Genomic DNA, 8,593 nt, shown 5'->3' with positions numbered 1-8,593 from the left:
CAAAGCTTGTTAAGAGCTCATTTGCATTTCTTCCCTCCCAGAATTCCAGAGGAGCATGTATGGCCTATAAGTCTCCTCACACTAATTAAGGTTCTCTCTCCCTAAGGAGAGTTAGTTCCCCCCTTACATTTTATTAGACCTGTCTTAATTTCTTCTCAACCAAGAGCAGACTATGCAAACACTCCTAAATTTTATAAACAAAAGTCTTTACACAAGTCTAATCTCGAGTTAGTGATTCTAAGTTCACAAGGGTTTGAACTTATATTACCCTCTTAAATAAGACAAAATCAGACCAAAATGGCTTCTCTTAATGCTCCTATTCATATACCTGTATAGGCCTTATATGATGGACTCTTTTTATACTCAAAAGTTCTGACAGTCTTTCAGATTCTGTTATTTTCCATTATAACCATTTTATAACGGAAAGCCATAACGGAATCCAGAACGCAGATGTGAACCCACCCTAAGAAGCGTTTGTAGGAAGGCTCCTTAGCGATGATCTGGCAGTGTCATACTGCTGCTAATTACCTGATGAATTAGCAAACACTAGTTTATTGGGCAATCTTGTTTGCCGGCGGCAGATCATGCTGTTTAACCACGATTTGCTGCTGGCAAACAATGATTCAGTATGGGGACGAGCTATGGCATTAGCGATTACTCCCCCCCATACTGTGGAGGAGTTCACTTGATGTAATAGCAGTGGTCTTATCCACTGATGAGCAGATGCTTGCCGGGAAGGAAAGCTTCCCTCCCGACAATCGCCTGACTGATTTGCATGTGTATTATAAGCTTAAAGGGGTTATCCAATGTCTAAAACATGCCCCCAACTGCCCAGGCCTCTCATGTAAATTATACTTACCCTGATCCCCGGCACCCACGTTGCTCTTGATGGGGTGGGAGTATTGTGCCATTCCCATTGTAAAACATAGGAGGGTATGAAAATGAAAATTTGTGGGTGGAAGGGGGGTACTAATAACATCTTTGCGTCTAGCCTATGAATGTGCATTATATATTTTTTCCTATTAGAGATGTAAATGATCCTTTTCCATGTCCCAATACAGACTACTTTTTGCAATATGGCTTCCAAATAGTAACACAGGAGTGGACACAAAGTAGAGCAGATGCACATATTTTATTTTATACTGTACTTTTCCTTCTTTTTAGATTCACTCCTGGATTTTCCACCAGAAACTACCAAAAATCTTCATGTGTGATTTCAGCCTAAAGCTCCTTCCATATATCTGCACAATGGAGTTATTGCAGTTCAAGATTACTAGTTCTTGGTTTTGGTTTATAGCATGTGTTTTCAATTTGCTGTGGGCCCAGCCATTTCTAGTTACGCCACTGATTTATTATTTATTCGTGAGCTTTGGAGCCAACGTTCCTGGGGTCCTCCCCTGTCCCCCTGAGCAGCGGCGGGAGGCAGATAGGTGAGTAGAGTTTTTAATGTTCAAGGGGACAATGGAGGACCTCAGGTGTTGTCTACTCCAAGGCCAGGCAACCCTTTTAATTGTGGAGTCAAGGTCCACTCTAAAAATACGTCAACTGTTAATGCTTTCTAGACATACAAACTATGCAACCTTGTCACATTTTCACATTATGGTTCATGTTACGTGCATGGTGAATGAACCCAGGTTCAAAATATAGCTAATATGTATGTTGTGCTGGCACAGGCCCTGACACCTGACACTCCTGTGCTCATCCTTTTTTTAATGTTTGTTCTCTGCTCCATTCCCGTTTGACTAAATATTAATACACAGTGTACTAAGACAACAGTAAAATTACTTATTCACTTTTCATTTGAAGCTTGGGGTGGAATATGTTCTTGGATTGACATACTGTATGCAGGAGTGTTATTCTGTGTGCAGTTTTGAATTCAGTAGTATCATTTCATTAGGCTTTTTGTATTCTCCATCACAGCATTTCCCAGGGGGTACACACTGCAGCTGAAAAAATAAACTGCACACTGTTCTTCATAGTGTCCAGCAATATTTTATTGCTGGTTGCTAATATACCCCAAGTGCGAGGTGACGAGGAAGTGCCCCCCTGTTGGCAAATGCTAGGACTAGGAGGCGGATTTTGACCAGGGTGCCCTTTTTGCTTCCCATTTTTCGCCATGGAGATAAGTTGTAAAGTGTTCAGGAGCCAGGACCAGCGTTCAGGTAGGCTGGCATGGCATGCAGTAGTTGCCTAACTCTGGTATCACAACAAAAGCCTTGGCTTACTCTATCATAAAAATTCAGACACAACCTACAGGTCATATTAACATAGCTTCTGTCCATGCAGTTCGGCCTGTTATCCTGCCAGTTCATCCAGAGAAAAGCAAAAAAAAAACTGTGAGGTAGAAGCCAATTTTCCCCACTTTAGGGGAAAAAAATTCCTTCCCGACTCCAATCAGGCAATCAGAATAACTCCCTGGATCAACGACCCATCTCTAGTAGCTATAGCCTGTAATATTATTACACTCCAGAAATACATCCAGACCCCTCTTGAACTCTTTTAGTGAACTCACCATCACCACCTCCTCATGCAGAGAGTTCCATAGTCTCACTGCTCTTACCGTAAAGAATCCTCTTCTATGTTTGTGTACAAACCTTCTTTCCTCCAGACGCAGAGGATGTCCCCTCGTCACAGTCCTGGGGATAAATAGATGATGGGAGAGATCTCTGTACTGACCCCTGATATATTTATACATATTTATTAGATCTTCCCTTAGTCATCTTTTTTCTAAAGTGAATAACCATAATTTTGACAATATTTCTGGGTACTGTAGTCCGCCCATTTCAGTTATTACTTTGTTGCCCTTCTCTTAACCCTCTCCAGCTCTGCTATGTCGGCCTTGTTCCCAGGAGCCCAGAGTTGTGTCATATATTTAAATAAAATAGTAATAAAATAAAGGTCTTGATAATTCTTAACCCCTTAAGGACTTAGGGCGTACCGGTATGCCCTATTTCCCGAGTCCTTAAGGACTCCGGGCGTACCGATACGTCCTAAGTTTACATTGCGATTGCCGCCCGGCGGGGGTTAATCACAACAGGATGTCCGCTGAAGTCATTCAGCGGGCATCCTGTCTGAACCCTGGGGGGGTCCCGTGACCCCCCGTGTCAGCGATCGCCGCAAACCGCAGGTCAATTCAGACCTGCGGTTTGCGGTTTTTACCTATTGCGATGGTGGCATGTGGCGGTGCCATCGGGTCCCCATGCGGCTGTAGGGGGGACCCGATGTCATGGGAGGCAGCGCGATGTCTAAGGAAGGCATCGCGATGCCTTCCGGTGGAGAGTCGGTGGAGCCGGTGGAGAGCCTGTGAGATCCAGACCCCTGGATCTCACAGGCCGGAAGCTGTATGAGTAATACACACAGTATTACTCATACAGCCAATGCATTCCAATACAGAAGTATTGGAATGCATTGTGAAGGAATATACCCCCCAAAGTTCAAGTCCCAAAGTGGGACAAAAAATAAAGTGAAAAAAAAGCTAAAAAAATAAAGTTTTCCCCCCAAAAAATAAAAAGTTTCAAGTAAAAATAAACAAAAACGTCATTTTCCCCAAATAAAGTTTAAAAAAATTGGTAAAAAAAAAGTATACATATTAGGTATCGCCGCGTCCGTATCGACCGGCTATATAAACATAGCACATGACATAACCCCTCAGATGAACACCGTAAAAAATAAAAAATAAAAACTGTGCTAAATAAACAATTTTTTGGTCACCTTAAATCACAAAAAGTACAACAGCAAGCGATCAAAAAGGCGTTTGCCCACCAAAATAGTACCAATCTAACCGTCACCTCATCCCGCAAAAAATGAGCCCATACCTGAGACAATCGCCCAAAAGATAAAAAAACTATGGCTCAGAATATGGAGAAAATGATATTATTGTGTAAAATTTACATAAATAAAAAAAAAGTTGACATATTAGGTATCGCCGCATCCGTATCGACCGGCTCTATAAAAATATCACATGACCTAACCCCTCAGATAAACACCGTAAAAAATAAAAAACTGTGCTAAATAAAAAAAAATTGTCACCTTACATCACAAAAAGTGTAATAGCAAGTGATCAAAAAGTCATATGCACCCCAAAATAGTGCCAATCAAGCCATAATCTCATCCCGCAAAAAAATGAGATCCTACCTAAGATAATCGCCCAAAAATTGAAAAAACTATGGCTCTCAGAATATGGAGACACTAAAACATGATTTTTTTTTGGTTTCAAAAATGATATTATTGTGTAAAACTTACATAAATAAAAGAAAAAGTATACATATTAGGTATCTCCGCGTCCATATCGATCGGCTCTATAAAAATATCACATGACCTAACCCCTCAGATGAACACCGTAAAAAATAAAAAATAAAATCTGTGCTAAATAAACCATTTTTTGTCACCTTACTTCACAAAAAGTGTAATAGCAAGCGATTAAAAAGTCATATGCACCCCAAAATAGTGCCAATAAAACCGTCATCTCATCCCGCAAAAATCATACCCTACCCAAAGTAATCGCCCTAAAACTGAAAAAATTATGGCTCTCAAACTATGGAAACAATAAAACATGATTTTTTTTTGCTTCAAAAATGAAATCATTGTGTAAAACTTACATAAATAAAAAAAGTATACATATTAGGTATCGCAGCGTCTGTAATAACTTGCTATATAAAAATATCACATGACCTAACTCTTCAGATGAATACCGTAAAAAATAAAAATTAAAACGGTGTAAAAAAAGCCATTTTTTGTCACCTTACATCACAAAAAGTGTAATAGCAAGCGATTAAAAAGTCACACGCACCTCAAAATAGTTCCAATAAAACCGTCATCTCATCCCGCAAAAATCATACCCTACCCAAGGTAATCGCCCAAAAACTGAAAACATTATGGCTCTCAGACTATAGAAACACTAAAACATATTTTTTTTTGTTTCAAAAAAGAAATCATTGTGTAAAACTTACATAAATAAAAAAAAGTATACATATTAGGTATCGGTGCATCCATGACAACCTGGTCTATAAAAATATCACATGATCTAACCTGTCAAATGAATGTTGTAAATAACAAAAAATAAAAACGATGCCAAAACAGCTATTTCTTGTTACCTTGCCTCACAAAAAGTGTAATATAGAGCAACCAAAATTCATATGTACGCTAAACTAGTACCAACAAAACTGCCACCCTATCCCGTAGTTTCTAAAATGGGGTCAATTTTTTTGAGTTTCTACTCTAGGGGTGCATCAGGGGGGCTTCAAATGGGACATGGTGTCAAAAAAACTAGTCCAGCAAAATCTGCCTTTCAAAAACCGTATGGCATTCCTTTCCTTCTGTGCCCTGCCGTGTGCCTGTACAGCGGTTTACGACCACATATGGGGTGTTTCTGTAAACTACAGAATCAGGGCCATAAATATTGAGTTTTGTTTGGCTTTTAACCCTTGCTTTGTTACTGGGAAAAATAGATTAAAATGGAAAATTTGCCCAAAAATTTAAATTCTGAAATTTCATCTCCATTTGCCAATAACTCTTGTGGAACACCTAAAGGGTTAACGAAGTTTGTAAAATCAGTTTTGAATACCTTGAGGGGTGTAGTTTCTTAGATGGGGTCACTTTTATGGAGTTTCTACTCTAGGGGTGCATCAGGAGGGGGGCTTCAAATGGGACATGGTGTAAAAAAAAAACAGTCCAGCAAAACTGCCTTCCAAAAACATTATGGCATTCCTTTCCTTCTGCGCACTGCCGTGTGCCCGTACAGCGGTTTACGACCACATATGGGGTGTTTCTGCAAACTACAGAATCAGGGCCATAAATATTGAGTTTGGTTTGGCTGTTAACCCTTGCTTTGTAACTGGAAAAAAATTAGTAAAATGGAAAATCTGCCAAAAAAGTGACATTTTGAAATTGTATCTCTATTTTCCATTAATTCTTGTGGAACACCTAAAGGGTTAACGACGTTTGTAAAATCAGTTTTGAATACCTTGAGGGGTGTAGTTTCTTAGATGGGGTCACTTTAATGGAGTTTCTACTCTAGGGGTGCATCAGGGGGGCTTCAAATGGGACATGGTGTCAAAAGAACTAGTCCAGCAAAACCTGCCTTCCAAAAACCGTATGGCATTCCTTTCCTTCTGCGCCCTGCCGTGTGCCCGTACAGCGGTTTACGACCACATATGGGGTGTTTCTGTAAACGACAGAATCAGGGCCATAAATATTGAGTTTGGTTTGGCTGTTAACCCTTGCTTTGTAACTGGAAAAAAATTATTAAAATGGAAAATCTGCCAAAAAAGTGAAATTTTGAAATTGTATCTCTATTTTCCATTAATTCTTGCGGAACACCTAAAGGGTTAACAATGTTTGTAAAATCAGTTTTGAATACCTTGAGGGGTGTAGTTTCTAGAATGGGGTCATTTTTGGGTGGTTTCTATTATGTAAGCCTCGCAAAGTGACTTCAGACCTGAACTGGTCCCTAAAAATTGGGTTCAGAAGAATTTCAAGATTTGCTTCTAAACTTCTAAGCCTTGTAACATCCCCAAAAAATAAAATATCATTCCCAAAATGATCCAAACATGAATTAGACATATGGGGAATGTAAAGTAATAACTATTTTTGGAGGTATTACTATGTATTATAAAAGTAGAGAAATTGAAACTTGGAAATTTGCAATTTTTAAAAAATTTTTGGTAAATTTGGTATTTTTTTATAAATAAAAATGATTTTTTTTAACTTCATTTTACCAGTGTCATGAAGTACAATATGTGACGAAAAAACTATCTCAGAATGGCCTGGATAAGTCAAAGCGTTTTAAAGTTATCAGCACTTAAAGTGACACTGGTCAGATTTGCAAAAAATGGCCTGGTCCTTAAGGTGAAATAGGGCTGAGTCCTTAAGGGGTTAAAGGGTCACAGAATTTTCATTAAACGGTTGATATGCCATAGAGACACATCAACAATTTTGATAAGTGGTGTCTGAGTGCTGATACCTCCACTATTAATTGATTTTTAGCGGCATAGCTATAGGGGAAACAGCTGCTTCGGGCCTGAGCTCAGAAGGGGCCCACCTAGGAGGACTAAAAGATTTTATTGTCAGGGCCCCCTCAGCCATATTATACAATGACATTATATACAGTGACGGTATATACATGTAGGAAACGGAAGGAGAGTCTGCCTGTTCTGAAAGAGCTATCTTGACTAGCCACAGGTTTGGGGGTTGCACATAAGGATGAGGTTGCGAAGAAGTTGTTGGGGAGGACCCATTCAGAAATTTGCTGTGGGCCCAGCCATTTCTAGTTACGCCACTGATTTATTATTTATTCGTGAGGGACTGAATTTTAGATTTGCCAGTACACAATGGTTTGCAACCAGTGGGTAGAGATCCTCATTGTTCTGGACTATTGTTCATTGAAGTGAATAGGGCTGAGCTGTGTCCAGGCCAAGAACATACTGTAGTCGTGACGTCACTGGCCTGCGGGAAGCAGCAAGAAGGCTGCGACGCTACTGTGAGCACCACTGCCTTCTCATACAGCTGATCGGCGGGGTCCCTGGTGTCGGACCCCCGCCGATCAGATGCTGATGATCTTTCCAAAGGATAGATCATCAGTAATTAAAAAGGTACAGAAGCCCTTTAAGTATAAGCCTGTCACACTATAAGGCTACTTTCACACTAGCGTTTTCAATTCCGCTATTGAGATCCGTCAGAGGATCTCAATAGCGGAAGAAAACGCTTCAGTTTTTCCCCCATTCATTGTCAATGGGGACAAAACTGAACGAAACAGAATGCACCAGAATGCATTCTGTTCTGTTTGGTTGCGTCCCCATCGTGGACAGAATAACGCTGCAGTAGTATCATTTCATTAGGCTTTTTGTATTCTCCATCACAGCATTTCCCAGGGGGTACACACTGCAGCTGAAAAAATTAACTGCACACTGTTCTTCATAGTGACCAGCAATATTTAATTGCTAGTTGCTAATGTACCCCAAGTGCAAGGCGACGAGGAAGTGCTCCCCTGTTGGCAAATGCTAGGGCTGGGAGGTGGATTTTCGCCAGGGTGCCCTTTTTGCTTCCCATTTTTCGCCATGGAGATAAGTCGCAAAGTGCTCAGGAGCCAGGACCAGCGTTCAGGTAGGCTGGCATGGCATGCAGTAGTTGCCTAACTCTGGTATCACAACAAAAGCCTTGGCTTACTCTATCATAAAAATTCTGACACAACCTACAGGTCATAGTAACATAGCTTATAAGGCTGAAAAAAGACATCTGTCCATGCAGTTCAGCATGTTATCCTGCCAGTTCATCCAGAGAAAAGCAAAAAAAAAAAAAACCTGTGAGGTAAAAGCCAATTTTCCCCACTTTAGGGGAAAAAAATTCCTTCCCGACTCCAATCAGGCAATCAGAATAACTTCCTGGATCAACGACCCATCTCTAGTAGCTATAGCCTGTAATATTATTACACTCCAGAAATACATCCAGACCCCTCTTGAACTTTTTTAGTGAACTCACCATGACCACCTCCTCATGCAGAGAGTTCCATAGTCTCACTGCTCTTACCGTAAAGAATCCTCTTCTATGTTTGTGTACAAACCTTCTTTCCTCCAGACGCAGAGGATGTCCCCTCGTC

The sequence above is a fragment of the Bufo bufo genome, chromosome 1 (assembly GCF_905171765.1).
Source record: "Bufo bufo chromosome 1, aBufBuf1.1, whole genome shotgun sequence".
In the NCBI taxonomy this organism is placed as follows: Eukaryota; Metazoa; Chordata; class Amphibia; order Anura; family Bufonidae; genus Bufo; species Bufo bufo.
The sequence above is the reverse complement of the archived record's forward strand: the minus strand, read 5'-3'. Positions refer to the sequence as shown.